Source organism: Lissotriton helveticus, chromosome 5_1, assembly GCF_964261635.1.
Source record: "Lissotriton helveticus chromosome 5_1, aLisHel1.1, whole genome shotgun sequence".
Classification (NCBI taxonomy): Eukaryota; Metazoa; Chordata; class Amphibia; order Caudata; family Salamandridae; genus Lissotriton; species Lissotriton helveticus.
This window is the reverse complement of record NC_136065.1, coordinates 1,125,113,594-1,125,130,354: the sequence shown is the minus strand read 5'-3', so window position 1 is coordinate 1,125,130,354 and position 16,761 is coordinate 1,125,113,594. Positions and strand designations below refer to the sequence as shown.

At 43.0% G+C, this 16,761-nt stretch overlaps 1 long non-coding RNA gene across 1 annotated transcript in view; it reads right to left on the bottom strand.

Moving 5' to 3' along the window:
* Positions 1-1,056: 1,056 nt before the first annotated feature.
* The window catches only part of LOC144753516 (uncharacterized), a 33,899-nt gene continuing 18,194 nt past the window's right edge, over positions 1,057-16,761 (bottom strand). The window contains exon 3 of the long non-coding RNA XR_013594396.1: positions 1,057-1,526. This is a non-coding gene — a long non-coding RNA (uncharacterized LOC144753516). The remainder of the gene's footprint in view (positions 1,527-16,761) is intronic.

Sequence of the window (16,761 nt, the reverse complement as noted above, 5' to 3'; positions counted from 1 at the left end):
TAAATACCGACCGGTAATGGCCCATTCATTCCTATGGGCTTTGAAGGCCATAGGAATGAATGGGCATTACCGGTCGGTATTTACCGAATCGGTAAATACAGATTTTGACAAGGGTGCAGGGGGTGTCACTTTGACACCCTCTAGCACCCCCAAAAAAGATTCGGGGGCCATGTGGCAGGCATACCTGCCCTAAGGGCAGGTCTGCCTGTCATATGGCACAGGTGTGCATGCACACATGTGCATGCACACCTGAATCGGTATTTTACCATCAAATATATTTGATGGTAAAATACAGAATCGGTAAGGGTTGTGGGACTCAGAAAAATCCCACCTACATATCAAAAATACCGAATAGGTATAAATACCGATTCGGTATTTTACAGATTCGGTAAATTTACCGATCGGTAAATTTACCGAATCTGTAAAATTCTGGGCCCTACATACCAAATCTGATTTTCCGGTCGGTAACGGCCGAAAATACCGATTTTCGGCCGTTACCGACCGACCTACATCTGGCCCCCCATTTCTAACAGCTATGCTTTGGTGTGATGATCAATCTGAAACAGGACATCTATTCTTGTCATGGTGGCTACGTGTGATACTTTGTTGCTTTTGTTGTTTTGTGAACAAATTTAATTGGTTATAAAAAAAGAAGCAAGATGCTGTATCCCATGAAATGAGAATATGTCTATACACTGCACCCAAGTAGAGACGTGGTTACGTAACTAAAAACTCAGTGGGTGACTAGAGGGAATCACAGAACAAGAAGGTGAGAGGTAAAGAACCTCATGGATGCACAACTAAGTATGAGCAAGTGCTGATTAGTGAACCAGCAAGGACATTAAGTGCAAGCTGAATTATAAAGCACATTATAAGGGCAAGGATACATTCTGAAATATGCCTGAGCCCCAAGTTCTTGCCCCTGAAACATTTGGCACCACTTTGAAGTTGATTTTGAGCTGGGCGATGTCTGCGATGAAAGTAAGACTTGGATCTAGAAAAGGACTTGGATGAAGCAAAGTCCATATTGCTTGAAGTAAAAGGAAAGGTGTGCTTTCTGTTTTTGAAAGATTTGTGAGGAACGTCATCTAATGGTTAAATGAAGAAAGACCAACAAGGTAAGAGGAAGAACAGCAGATTTATGGGACTTTCAATTCCAGGTCCAGTCATGTGTGAAGCAGCTTCAGAAAAAATCTCTGTAGTGCCCAAAGTGTCAAAGTGGCATCTGCAAAATAGTATGCTTGCATTTCCATCCTGGCAAAGCGATCTGCAGAATCCTTATTCTCCAGAATAGCTGTGGAAAAATCCTGGTAGTCGCTGACCAAACTCTAGATGGCACAAGAGAAATAAGATGAAGTCTCATGCATAGGTTGTGTCCTGAATAGGCCTGATGTAAGGACCCAGCAATCTTCCTGTCCACTACATCCACAGAGGAGTCTTCCAAGATCATTCTCTAGCCGTCTGCCAAGTTTGGAACCATCGAGTCCTCAGAAACGGAAAGGTCTGGATCATCTGCCATATAAATCCTGTTTAAAAACCAGAGAACAATTATTTTTTTATGTCTTCGTAATCCTGCAGAATGACATCCTTTACAACAGGACACATAGGCAGGGGTCTGGGATGTGGCCTATGAATCTGAAAAGAGAGCGGGACTGATATAAGTGGCTACAAAGGATCCGTAGTAATTCCCAAATTCTCCATAGGGTAAGTTAAGAAATTGACCCAAACCCTCTATATCCACCAATCATCTTCTAGATCTATCAAGGTTGAAGTGTCTGCGTCCTTCCCAGCATCATGGCTAGACAAAGAGGAATAAAAAAGGACAGGTGATTCCCACAAATCCTGCTAGGGAGGCATAGGTTGAACTATTAGTTATTTAACGTTTCAGGCATAAGGACCTTTAAACAAGTCTCTGATACACCTGGTACTTCTACCTGACTCTCTGCTGTTAAAAGTCCTGGAATGGGAGGTCTGTCTCCTCTCAGTGCCATCCATTGAGAAAAGAAAAGGCCAAACAAAATCCTCATTGTAGCAAACAACAAGTAACATTCACATAAGGTGCAGAACTTACAGTTTAAGAGGTATGTGCCCCTCGCCTTTTCTTGGTCGCAACTTACAAGGAATGGTGTGCTGAATGCACGTATACAGTGCCACACAATTTGCCTGTAGCCCAGTCCAACATTTGTGATGGTCCCCTCAATCTGATCCACTGTAGGCTGCTGTGGCATTTCAGCTGCAAGCTGAGGAACTTAAGAGTCAAAAGAAACCGAAACAAAACAAAGTAGTCTGCCCCAACTCAAACCAGCAGGGAATCATACACGGACACCAGAAGGGACCCAGAAGTACTCTTTTCTGAAAGCTACTGCAGACATGACCCTTTCCAAACAATGATGGTCTGCATGGCAGACAAAAAAAAACAGGATGTGAAATGGACGGGGTGCCTTTATACAGGGCATTATGGGAGAATTATATGTCTTTTTGTATGTGTGAGAAACTGGGTTTTAGGTTGAGGGGGTGAACCCCTACTCAAGCAATAGACACAATCCTTGTCTTGGTGAACCGCATACAGTCACTAAATTAAATTGTGATTGATCCTCTGGTAGCAAGGCACAAAAACAGTCAGGCTTAATATAGATGGAATGTGTAATGCATGTTGAGGTTACGTAGTTTTCGACTCCGCTTTGCATACACCCGCCATTTTGTGTTTAGCCGCCATTTTATGTTGCCTCACTCAGGCAGCACGGCTGACGCGGTAAATATGGTCTTTTCTGCCTTTCCAGTTGCTCAGTGTCTTTCCTGTTAAAGAACAACCCTTGTCCTTGTGTACGGCACTGATGTCAGGGTCTGGCCGAGTTCGCAAAGCCATGTCTAGACTGATTAATCCATGTCTTACTCCACTGTTTGGGTCCCACCATTCTTCTCTACTTTACCTTGTTTAACTGGCCTTCGCTATTCTCTTCGTGTGTTCTCTTGTTACATAGCCCTTCTTTTGAAGCATTCTACACATGTTTTGCCACCTGCAAATTGAATTACGGGCACTAGTGTTGATTAACCTGAGGGGAGGAGAGCACACGGGGTCTGAAGGAGTGTGTGTTTTAGACATCCGATAGCTTGTTTTCAAACTATTCCTATTTGTCAGTTTTGAGTATATTGGGAGTTGTCATTGTAAACTTGTGCTGTATAATAGACTGTGCGCCACGGATTGAAGTGGCAGTCTCTTGAGAACCTACCTGTGTGGTACTTCTTAGATAACTGTACTTAGCTGCAGCTAATAAATCTACTTTTCTACGCCAAACAGAGTGTCTCGTGTCTCTGTCTGTCGAGGCAGGTGAACCCGGAGATCCTAGGCGTGCCCTGCGCCGCCTGGCCCATAAGGTCAGGTTCTCCAATTGGCGGCCCAACGTGTGGGCGACTTCAGCTGTAGTAGTTTTTGCCCAAGAGTCGTGAGGAGCTTCGCAAGAAAATTCCGGAGGATTTCACGAACCACGTGAGCGACCCCTGCATGTCGAAGTGGACCGAAGGTCTTTTGAAGCATGGCTACTCCTTCCCGACGGCTGCTGACGACTGCTGCCCTGCCTTGGCCCTTTGGTGATGATTGGTATCGCGAGACGTTAGACGGACATCTGTTGGCGTGAGAAAAACATTTAGTTAAGTATTTGTGGGAAGCGCCCACTCTTTTTTTTGTTTTTGTTTTTCGATTAGCACGCTAACCGAAGCCGAGGGGTAAGTACGCTTGTGCTGTGACTCTATTGTCCAAAAATCCCTTGACGTTTGTAAGGAAGTTCAGTTCGTTACGAAATGCCTGGATTTAGTAAGTTTAAGAAATGTTGCTGTTTTGGTTGTTCTAGGGATTCCCGGCTAGAGGATTCTTGTCCGATTCCTCCAGTTGGAACGCCTACTTACGAGCTTTACTCAAAACATGGTCTGGGTCCTATTGTTTTTAATGAAACATGGATCCGATATACTAAAAAGGATGGTGTTTTACAGTGGCCACAAAATGGTTCTTTTGAGCCCGATATATTAGATAATTTGGAAACAATTCTATTCAAGAGGAAAGCCCGGCCGGCAATGTTTGACTCTTTTCGCCTCTGGCGTAAGGAAGCCAAACAGAAAGAAATTAAGAAAATGAAGAAAGATAAGAAAGAGCAGAGTATGTCGATTTTACAGGCTGCCCAACAGTTTAAAAATGACGAAGCTGATCATGTGATTGAGGTGTCGGAAAGACAACATCATATGGCAATAGATAGATGTTATCCTGTGTTACCTACTGTATCAAAGAGTAAAACACCCGATGACGATTCTTTTATGTCCCATTTGTTGACATTATCTCCACCTTATGTGTTAGGTGCTAATGCACCGCCATTACAACCTGCTGTTAATCCAGCTGTTTTGGTTCCTGCACAATTGCCTATTCCTGTGATTCCAGCTCCGCCCCCTTTGCCAGCGACTTCTGTACCCCAATCTTCTGTGCCTCAGCCTCCTCCATCTGTCGTTTCTTTTGTTACGGATTCTTCTTCTGTTTTACAGAATATGTTGTCTCCTGTTTTAGTGTCAGATTCCCCTACAGCTCTACGACGTTTAGTCGACACTGTTTCAGGTCTTTTGTCGCCTTTTCTTGGGCCTCTCTACTTTTCTCCTGCGTCGTCTAGGAGACAATCCCGTAGTCAGTTTCCGGATTTGGAAGAACGGACTAAATTAGATTCTCTTGCTCGTGATTGGATTATGAGTAGTGTACAGTACAGTGTACGTGATATTTTAGATACTTTCCTTCAATGGAATGCGCCTACACAGAGATACGTGTTCAATGCTATGTGCAATACTCTGATTAAAGATGGGGAGATGTGGATCTGGATTCACCTCCTCAGGATTTATTCGAAATACAGGATCAATTTGATAAAGGACTTATTGTGGCTCCTGCTGTAGAACATGCTATTCAAAAGCTTGTTACTTTTCGATCCGCCTTTTTCTCTCAAAATTCTCTTGAGCCTGATCCCGCGGTTCGTGGTAGGATGGCACAATATCCGATGCGAGAAGTTCCTCCAATATGGAGAGATGCGGTTGCACAGGCAGGTAATGTTCCTGGTGTCCCCGCTCATTTTCAGCGTATATGGGTACATGATCCTTGGAAAAGGTCAGAAGTATTGGCACTTAAACAGTCTTTACCGCACCCTCGTAAGAATCCTGCCGGGTATTATAAAGAGTTGTCCCAGACTGTTGACGCTTGTATTATGAATTTGGCAGATATTGATTTACTTATGGGAAATGTAGTCCCACAAGCAATATGGACCAAGATTCGTAAACAGGATCATGAAGCAGCTTTAGACGGGTAATTGGGCTGCTATTGCAGCTGCAGATGCGGGACAAAGAGGTGGTGCCAAACCGGATGACTTAATTACGGAATTACCTGGAAAAATAAAAGATTTGATGAAAACTATGATGCCTGCGGTGCGCGTTAACTGGGATAAGTTAGCGGCGTGTAAACAAAAGACAGATGAAAGTGTCTCCGACTTCTTTACTCATTTCGAAGAGACTTTCATCAACCATAGTGGTCAAGACATGAGTACTGAAGGTGGACAGCGATTGTTCGTAGATAAATTTGTTTTCAATTTACTTCCAGAATTATCGCATAAATTAAAACAATCAGAGAGTTCATGGGCTGTTTCTTCCACTGCCCAGATACTGGCTACTGCTCAATATTATGAGAATAGGGATAAGGAAGATAAGGAGAAAGCGGAGAAAAAGACTAAAGAATTAAAAACAAAGGTTCTTCTACAACAGGCGTATCCCCCTCGTTCTGCTCAGCCCCAATCTCAACAGCCCCCTGCAGTTTCAGATGTTGTAGCAGAAACCGGTACCCTCAGTTCCACGAGTTCCATTGGGTCCTAATCAGTGTGCCTACTGTAAGGAAGATGGTCACTTTAAGAATGCTTGTCCAATTTTATTGCAGCGGTATGGTGGACCATTAGCACCACAGGGTCGTAGTGATTCTCGGTCCATATCCAGAGGTAGGGGACGTGGTGCGTCGACTCAGGAACGACGTCCCTCTCCCCCTCAGGATTCTACAAATTACTTTGATCAGCAGACTTCTCAATCTGCACAATATTACAATGATGACTATTGTCTCAATAATAAGGCCGTTGATTTTCATACTAGCTAGGACAGCCATAGGCAAAGTAAGGGAGTCGTATCAGTTCCAGTAGATCAGGAAGGACCTTATGTTAATGTTATGGCATTAGGTGTTCCAGAACCATTTCTCTTGGATACTGGTGCAATGAGAAGTTCCATAATGCATTCTAAACTCCCTGGGGCACCTTTGTCTGGCTTAACAAATGTTTCTGTAGGATTCTCTGGCGCCCCAGTTTCAAATCCGGTTTCTTGTCCTTTGCCCATTTCTATTGGTCCATACGATTTGGAAGCTCCGCTTCTTTTAACAACAGGTTGCGGAGAGAATTTATTGGGTTTGGACTTATTGAAATGTTTACATGCTACGTTGTATTGTTCACCCTCTGGTGTGCACCTCACTTTGGGTGATAAATTGACTTCTCCGATGTATGTATCTAAAGACCAGCTACCACCTGAACTGCGTTCACTTCCTGCTACACTTTGGGCTACGGGTCCGAATGATGTTGGCTTATTGCAAATTTCACCATATGTGATTACCGTTAAACCCAATGTTAAGATGCCACGTGTTCCATAATATAAATTATCTAATGATGGTGAAAGAGCTTTGTTGGCCATTGTTCATGATTTGATTCAGAAAGGTGTGGTCGAAGAGACTAGAGGGAATGTTTGCAATAGCCCTGTTTTACCTATTCTTAAACGTACTGATCCCTCTCAGACACCTGTGTACCGTTTTGTAATTGATCTTCGAGAGGTCAACAAAATTGTTGTCCCTCAGTTTCCTGTTGTGCCAGATATAACTGCCTTGCTTGCTATGATTCCTGCTTCAGCGGTCTGGTTTTCGGTTATTGATCTTAAGAATGCTTTCTTTAGCATTCCTATTGCTGAAGAAAGTAGGGATCTCTTTGGCTTCTCTCTCGGAGGCCGAAGCTTCCGGTTTAAGCGTGCACCTCAAGGCTATTGTGAAAGTCCTTCAATATACAGCCAAGCTTTGAAGTCTCAGCTTGACACATTTTCTCTGCCCTCGGGTGCTACCCTTATCCAATACGTGGATGATTTGTTAGTGGCTGCTGATTCAGAAAATATCTGTAAGACTGCAACTGTGTCGCTCTTACACCATTTGTCTGATTTACATCATAAAGTATCATCTTCTAAGTTGCAATATTGCCGACAAGAGGTTACCTATTTAGGTCATCTCTTGTCGAAGGAGGGAAGGCGATTGACCCCAGAACGTATTCATGCAATTGCACGGATGCCTGTACCGTCCACACAAAGAGAAGTGCGTGCTTTCTTAGGCATTACCTCTTGCTGTAGACAGTGGATTCCGAATTTTTCCCTACTTGCTAAACCTCTGTTGGCACTTAGACTTAAAGATACGCCCCAGCCTCTTCCTTGGACTGATGAATGTCAGAAGAGTTTTTCTGATTTACGTACTGCTTTGTGTTCTGCTCCTGTGTTGGGCACTCCGAATTACAATAAGCCTTTCACGCTCTATGTCCATGAAAGGGAAGGTTGCGCATTATCAGTTCTGACGCAACAATTCGGCGACAAACAAAGGCCGTGTGCCTATTTTTTGGCAACATTAGATCCAGTAGCTAAGGCATTACCTAGTTGCCTCAGAGCAACAGCAGCAGCGGCAATTTCTATTCGTCAATCTGCTGGACTAGTGTTAGATCATACTCTTAATGTTATGGTGCCACATGCAGTAGATACTCTTCTTAACAGGACGAAAACCTAGCACTTAACAAGTGCCAGTTTGTCTGGATATGAGTTAACACTTTTAGCAAGCCATATTCACATAAAAAGATGTAATGTCCTGAATCTAGCAACATTGTTGCCTATTTTGGATGCGAAACATGTACAAGATCAGCATGATTGTTTTCTTCGCACCGAAGAAGAAACGAAGGGTCGATTAGACCTGAAGGATACACCACTTGTGGATCCGGATGGGATCCTATGGGTAGATGGGTCTTGTTTCAAGCTTCCTAATGGCGAAACGACAGCTGCTTATGCAGTAACAACTTTGTACACAGTGGTAGAAACTGCACGCATTTCGCAAAACTCAGCGCAAGCTGCAGAGTTGATTGCGTTGACAAGAGCATGTGTGTTGGCGAAAGGGAAAAGAGTGACTGTTTATACTGACAGTCAGTATGCGTTTGGCGCTGCCCATAGTTTTGGTCGTTTGTGGAAAGAAAGAGGATTCTTTACCTCCCACGGCACAAAGATACAGCATGGTTAGTTGGTAACTGACCTTCTTGAATCACTTGCTTTGCCTACTCAAATAGCGATTGTGAAGTGCAGTGCACATAAAAGGATTACTGACGATGTGGGTCAAGGAAATGCATTTGCGGATGAAATAGCGAGGGAGACAGCGAGGAATGTTGAAAGTCGCATGTACGTTGCGGGCCCTTCAAGATGGGTCGCAGAAGGTGGTATGTGTGAAGACACAGTGGAAAGCGTAAAAGCGATTCAGAAGGAGGCCACCGAGAAAGAATTGAGTACGTGGAAAGAAAGTACGGGAATGTTGGATAGTATGGGATGTTGGACGGAATTGTCAGAGCATCAACGATGGTTGTTGCCAGATACGTATGTACTGCCTGTAGTTACTATGGCTCATGGACCAGCCCATATTAATGCAAGGGGTATATGCAAGCTTTTAGCTCCAGTATGGCAAAATTAAGGTATTCCTAAATGTGCAGAAAATGTGGTGAAACACTGCATTGTTTGTTTGATGCACAATCCAGGAAAGGGAACTCCAACTCCAGCAGGTCACTTTGCACCCCCTACGTACCCATTCGAGGTACTGCAAATAGACTATATCCATATGGAACGCTTTAACAATCTCAAGTGTGTCCTGCTGGTGGTTTGTGCCTTTTCCAGATGGATAGAGGCCTACCCCCTAAAGGACAACACTGCCTTGTCCACTGCAAAAATACTTTTGAAGGAATTTTTCCCGAGGTTTGGTTTGCCGCGCATTGTCTGGAGTGACAATGGAAGTGAATTTGTAGGTCAAATTATGCAAAAGGTGTGAGTGGGTCTAGGCATTAGACAGAAATTCCATGCGGCAAACCATCCTCAGACAGCGGGTCTGGTAGAGTGCTATAATGGCACTCTCAAACTTAAATTCAGGCCAGCACAGGTCTTTCATGGCCTGATGCCTTGCCTTTGGCACTTCTTTCAACAAGAACGACTGTTCATTCTCGTTTGGGGCTTAGCCCATACGAGATTGTTTTCGGACGCCCAGCTAATGTTTGGGGAGTCCCCAGACCCAAAAAGTATTCAGACATTCCGTATCCGTTGTTGGTTGACTACTTGCATGATCTCACCACTAAATTGCATGTTATTCGTCAACAGGTCCAAAACGCTTTGCCGGAGGCCTCCTCAGATCCCGGACACTCCATCCAGCCTGGGGACTGGGTGTGTCTGAAGAACTTACAGAGGAAAAAGAACTTGGAACCTCGTTGGGGGCTGCCGAGACAAGTGTTACTCACAACTCGTACAGCTGTCAAAGTCGTCGGAAAGAAAAACTGGATCCACGGCGTGCATTGCAAACGGGTACCATTGCCTTTACCTTATGACCAGTGGGTCTGAGAAGGTGTCGGTGATAGTGAGTGTGAGAAGGTACCCAGATTCGTGCCGTTCAGCAGTGCACGCCTGGATTGGACTAGCTCAGAGAAGGAAGACAATGACGTCTTACAGGAAGCTGTACCTGTACATTTAAGACTCAATACAACAGATCCTGAAGATTTATTTAAGGACCAAACGATACCCGGAAAGAGAGGATACAATCTGAGAAGGAGGTTGCCTAAAGACAATTAATTTTTACTTATTTTTTATTTTGTCCTTTTTCCTTTATCCATCAAGTTGCAGGGTCACGGTAGGAGTCTTGAGCTGTGACCTGAATAGTGACTAGGTCAACAGGACTTGCAGTGTTATAGGACGGCTAACAATCACAGCCAAGTGATTAAGGAAGATTATCGTGAGCAACGCCTTTAGAGTAATGGATAGTACAGGAAAAGGGAGTGGTATTAAAATGATGAAAAAAGCTCATTATAAGAAATTATTATTCAGTCGTTGTGGCGTAGCATTGTGTATTTTAGTATGTTTATGCAGTTTATTTGCATGCATAGGATGGCTTATACATGTCCTACAGTTAGTACCTGTTCCCACTTCTGTCCCTCTAACTCCCTCTACTACTGTTTCTCCGCCTAAACTTTATTCACTCCCAGACCACGAGCAAATGAGAAGAATGGAATATCTTAACAATTCGTTCATTCAATTGCTACACCAGCATCAATTGATAGTAAATGTTACTGATTGTTGGGTTTGTGGTCTCATACCACATAATACACAAAGAGGGATGCCATATCTAGTCCTCCCATTTTCGTATGAAGGTTCTGCTTGGGCCTATCTGGCTATGTTTTCCAATGCATACCAGAACTTACTTCGATATCCTTCTGGTGGATCCTATAATGGTGGAGTGGATTCCAGTCACAGTCCTTTGATAAAGGGTATTGTAACAATGGCAAAGATTGCTGACATTAGCAAGATTCCCAAAGATGAGAAGAGAGCATACGATGGGTGGAATATAACTCGTTATACTCTCAGCCTCACTGACAAGGTTAAACAGCAGAGTTTTACACCGATTTGGGTTCTACCCCAAAGGGGTCATTTGTGCTTACAAATAAATGGCCAGAAATACCAAAACTAAGCAAGAGAGGAGTAATTGCTCCCATACTTATGTTTATACTCCTTCTACTCCCGCACCACTGGTGGCATCTCAAGGTACATATTTTATCTGTCATGACAAAGCTTATACATGGCTTCCCACATACTTCTCGGGAACGTTTTATATAGCTTTTCTCCTTCCCCCTACATATACTGCTCCTGCTGATTATCACAGAAAGAGAGTTGGTAGAGGAGTTGTAGATTCGGAAGATACAGCAGGACAAGAAGGAGGGGATTTTCTGAAAGGGTTTCTTCCCTTTTGGGTCAATAGCAGAAATATCAGACAGTTAGTTTGTGTGGTTGATGCCACAATCAATGTAACTTCCGGATCATTAAAGAATTTGACCGCCGAACTTCAGGCGGATCGACTTATGACTTTACAGAATAGAATGGTTTTGGACATAGTTCTTGCAGATAAAGGAGGAGTCTGTAAACTGATTGGATCTAGTTGTTGCATTTATATTCCTGACAATGCCCCTACAGTATACCAAGCCATTTCTAAGCTACATGTCATCTCTGAGTCTATTCACCAAGATACTGGAGATTGGTCTGTGATGGGATGGTTTTGGGGACTACTGTCCACCTGGGGATGGAAAGTGTTAACTTTCCTTGGAATGATTTTAGCAATCATCTTTTCCTGTTGTCTCTGTCTACAGTGTGGCCCAGCCATTTGTGGACTTTGTGCCACAATCTGTGTCTCCAAACCAGTAGCACAGCAGACAGAAAATATTAAGATGATGATGCAACAACACCTCAATGACCTTATGACCATTGATATCGACTCAGACTAACATGGGTCCTTTTGTGCATTGCCTGAGTATGGCAAAAGGAGGGACTGAGGTTACGTAGTTTTCGACTCCGCTTCGCATACACCCGCCATTTTGTGTTTAGCCGCCATTTTATATTGCCTCACTCAGGCAGCACGGCTGACGCGGTAAATATGGTCTTTTCTGCCTTTCCAGTTGCTCCGTGTCTTTCCTGTTAAAGAACAACCCTTGTCCTTGTGTACGGCACTGATGTCAGGGTCTGGCCGAGTTCGCAAAGCCATGTCTAGACTGATTAATCCATGTCTTACTACACTGTTTGGGTCCCACCATTCTTCTCTACTTTATCTTGTTTAACTGGCCTTCGCTATTCTCTTTGTGTGTTCTCTTGTTACATAGCCCTTCTTTTGAAGCATTCTACACATGTTTTGCCACCTGCAAATTGAATTACGGGCACTAGTGTTGATTAACCTGAGGGGAGGAGAACACACAGGGTCTGAAGGAGGGTGTGTTTTAGACATCCGATAGCTTGTTTTCGAACTATTCCTATTTGTCAGTTTTGTGTATATTGGGAGTTGTCATTGTAAACTTGTGCTGTATAATAGACTGTGCGCCACGGATTGAAGTGGCAGTCTCTTGAGAACCTACCTGTGTGGTACTTCTTAGATAACTGTACTTAGCTGCAGCTAATAAATCTACTTTTCTACGCCTAACAGAGTGTCTCGTGTCTCTGTCTGTCGAGGCAGGTGAACCTGGAGATCCTAGGCGTGCCCTGAGCCGCCTGGCCCATAAGGTCAGGTTCTCCAATGTATGCAGCACACAAGCAGTAATATAGAAAAAACGCAACACAAGAAAAATCCTACACCAATTTAGAAAACTTTAGTAAAATTTAATAAATTGTTTGATACTAAAATGACAAAAATCTAATCAGTGGTACTGAAGATATGCAATTTCAAAGAATTAAGGTAAGTATAGCACCTCACGGTTATCTGGCCGTGAGAGACTGCGTAAAGTTGCAATTTGAGGCTGACTGCAATTTAGTGTGGGATGGATACAGATACCAGGTTAGTCTTGCTGAAAATGTTACCTACAAAACTATTTCAAAGAGTTCCATTTGAGGAGGAGGAGGCCTTGAGTATCAGAGAGAGCATCATGGATGGTCATTGTTGTAACATCAAGAGCAGGCTGTGCATTGCGAAAATCGTTGCTGTAGCGTGAAGATCCTGTAGGGCATTGCGGGTGATCACTGCTGGAGATTCGTGTTGGTGGTCACTGCAGGATGTTGATGCTTTAGCGTGAAGTGCAGATCTCACATTGGCAGTTGTCGCTGGCAGTCACTGTGAGGCAAAGAGTCGGGCTCACTGGAGCTTTGCATTGTCAGTAGTCGTAGGCCGCAAGATCTTGGTGTGAACGGGCCCATTGGTGGTTGCAAAGAGCCCATAACTTCAGGATTTCTCTTGTTTGAGTCAGAGGAGTGCACTCTGATGCCAGCCAATGGAGAGGTACCTCTTGGGGATCAGGGACTCACTATTGAAGAGGCCAGTAGGGTTCAGGCAGTTTCAGCTGCTGCAGTTACAGGCAGCAGGCCAGCTGTGCAGATGCAGTGAGGCCTCTGGAGTTTGTTATGTCACTGTAGCTTAGAACAGGAGGTCATTCAGCTGATCCTTGGAGTCAGGCAGCCTGAAATGAAAGGAACATGTCCATGCTTACATCCCAGCAAGCAGGGCTGACCTCAAGCAGCAGGGAGTCCCTCTTCTGTAATATCCACAGGCCCAGGAGTGTATTGAAGAGTGGGTCTGAGGGACCCCTTTTAATAACTGGTGCCCAGGTTAAAGTGGGAGGCGGTGTCCGAAATTTTCTGCCTCCCTGCTCTAGCCTTAGTCTGTCTGCTATTAAGAATACACAATTGCCTGGTCTCAGTTTTGTGCTGTATTTTAATTGTCAGCAAGGTATGAACCTGTATTTACTTACAAAGCTCCTGTGTTATTTTACTGCATTGAAATCATATAAGTCATTACTTCATTTCTTACATGAGGTTCAAACACGATCACAACTTAAATTAACATTTTAAGACATTGAATCATATTATGCAAAAACATATACAACAATTTCATAATTAGGTTATAGAAAACATTTTTTTTTAAAAGGTACACCAGAATCAATTTAACTTCAGTCCTGTTTATGTTATTTCTAAATGTCATTTTTTTGAGGACTGCTTATCACCATGGGGAAATTTTACCGATGTGTCCACCGGACACCCTGTTTTTATTTTCTACCCTTGGTGACGGAGCAATTGATGTGCTCAGGAAAGCCGACGCGTTTCCAAACCCGGTCCAATCATTCGGGTTTTTCCTCAGGGCGAACCTGGGTACCTAACAGGTTAAGATTAGTCTGTCTGCTGGCATAATAGGTGAGTGAGAAGAACTTTGTGTGTGAGTTCGGACAGTGACTGTGAAGTCCAGTTTGTCAGGTGACAGCTACACCCCCCCCCCAATAGCCAGGATGGCACGTCCTGCCAACAGCCTGACCCTCTATTGTGATGCTGTTTTTGAGGTATATACAAAGGCAAACTGACAACCACCCCTAGTTATGGGCCCAGGAATAGGTTTTAGTTACTACATGGTTAGGAAAAGAAAGTTCAAACTTTCTAAAAGTACATCAAAATCGATAAAGAGCAACTCAAATGTCTATGCAAACTTCAATATTACAAGACAAATTTTCGCAGCAGCTGCCATGGAACTCATTTTGTAGAGATAGTGAATGAAACAGAAAAATGATTGTAATACAATGACATACCAAAACATAATTGTAGATTCCAGTCCAAAAGTGAATTTATTCAGCTTATAAATCACAACTTAAAATGGATAGTGAGACACTACATGTGCAAAGTGACCCCCGAGGGAGCAACAACCATAACCCAACAGACAACTGAAGCAATGAGTAAACATCAAAGGTAAATAGAAAGCAAACAACCATATGAGTCAATCTTTTTCAACAAATAGCACTGTTGTCTACTCGCACAATGTTGTGAATTATCAAAGGTTTGTTTGTGAGTGCTGTTGATGGCGTTCTGACCCTATAAGGTATACGAGGGTCTTAACAGGACTGAGGATGGCCTGGGAAAACCCACAAAAGGAGGGGGAAAGTTATGACTAGAAATTCTACAGGGTCAGATATCTGAAAGTAGGGAAGGAATATGACCTACTTATGCCTTGAAACCAATTCAAAATTGAAGGCAGAAATAAATGCCTCTGTGTGTAATGTTAAGTGCCACCAAGTGAAAGCACCAAGGGTAACCCAGGTTTTGAGTATACTCACAGGATTATTCCTATGAGGATACAAAATACATGTCACTGTGAATAGAAATCATATAATTTGAAACTCAATAATGGATGGAACAAAAGGAGAAAAGGTTCACCAGTGAGAATTAGGCTTGTAATATGCAGAAGTGTTATTAGTAAGTCCACGTATCCTCTGTAAAATGAGCAATAAAGAGTCCCTGCTGTTACAATGTCCAGCCACAGTCCAACTGAAAGCCTCGCACCATGAGTATGCCAACTACAATTATGGCATCTCACGGGAGCGAGCTATGGAGCGCAAAGCTTCCAGGCAGTGGGCATATCACGCAGAGGCATAACAGATGAAGAAGGGGAAGTGTCTGCTGTGTCAGAGTAAAGCAATACAATTAGGAACAACAAAATTCAAAAATAAGAAAATCACATAAACTTATTCAACATTACAGATATCCATAACATATACACAAGGGCAAGGGATAAGACAAAACTCTCACTATTTTTTGTCAAAGCACTATTGTACACTGTCCTTGTTTACACAATGTATTTTTCTTATTACAGTCTGAATGTCAAAGTTCAACACAAGACAGATTTCTAAGTTGTCCATGGCCGCCATTGTTCCATGGTATTTAGTCCTGCCTTGATCGAGTTGCACTTTTTGATCCACTTGCATTCTATACATTGCTGAGGGTACAACACGTCTCTACGCCTAGGTGAGGGCAATGCTTTTGCAATAACCTGCCACTTGAAGCTGTCTGGAGTATGGCCATGTTCCAAAAAGGGCATTACCAAGGGGGCATTTTGAACCTTACACCCAATTCAACTTCGGTGGTGCCCAAATCTGACTTTCACATGCTGTGAGGGTTGACCACTATAGATAAAGCTGCAAGGGCACCAAATGCAATAAACTACATTACTGGATAAGCAGTTGGTATGGTGTTGCAGTACCATGCGGACATTGCCATGTTTGAAGGTACGAGCATTAAATGTGGACTGAAATGCCACACAGTAGGTGCATGTATTTTGAAATGGCCCTTATCAGGGTCTAGAACCAAACACAACAGAATGTTAGTCGGTGGTCTTTTGTTTATGGTGTGGGCATGGACCAGATGACCTGTACTGTTTTTAACCTTTTGTAAGAGAAATCACCTTTCTGTCTGAGGATGGGCCAGTATCTTTTTTTATGATCTTAACATTTTTTTTAGTGTCAGGGCAGAATGTAGTAACAAACCAATTTGTTAAATTGGGTTTTCTCTATGGTTTTAAGAAACTGTGTTCTAGGGCTTGTATCATGCGTGTTTCATGGTTGACCTAACAAAACGTTTGGCAAAAAGCAGCTTATAAGGAAAGATGGCTCCTTTGAAGAAGTCATGATTGTGTGTACAATGAAGACTGTGTATTGAATCAGTGTTACGTTTTGTTGGTGTTCTGTAAAGGGTCATAACCAACTAGTTAACATTCTGTTTCATCCTAAAACCATACACTATTGTGGTCGCTACTGTGAGTACGTTTCATATTATTCTGTGTATTATTGAAATATTCTAACAAGGATTCCAAAGTAGCAACCACGCCTTACTATGTATTTCTTCCAGTTGAATAGTTTCTTTTTGAATGGATTAGGTCTGTGAAAACAAAATTGGTCTTAAAATGATCCACATACATGTTCGCCAGAATTGGGGTAAAAATAGCACCAATAGAAGTACCTGAACATTGCTGATAGTACTAATTGCCATACAGAAAATAGCTAGAAATAAGAGCAATCTCTAGGATTCCCACAATGAATTCCATGGGTACTTGTCTTGGTCCAGTATCTAGATCAAAAACATAACTAATAACCTTCTTCCTGTCTCTCTGTG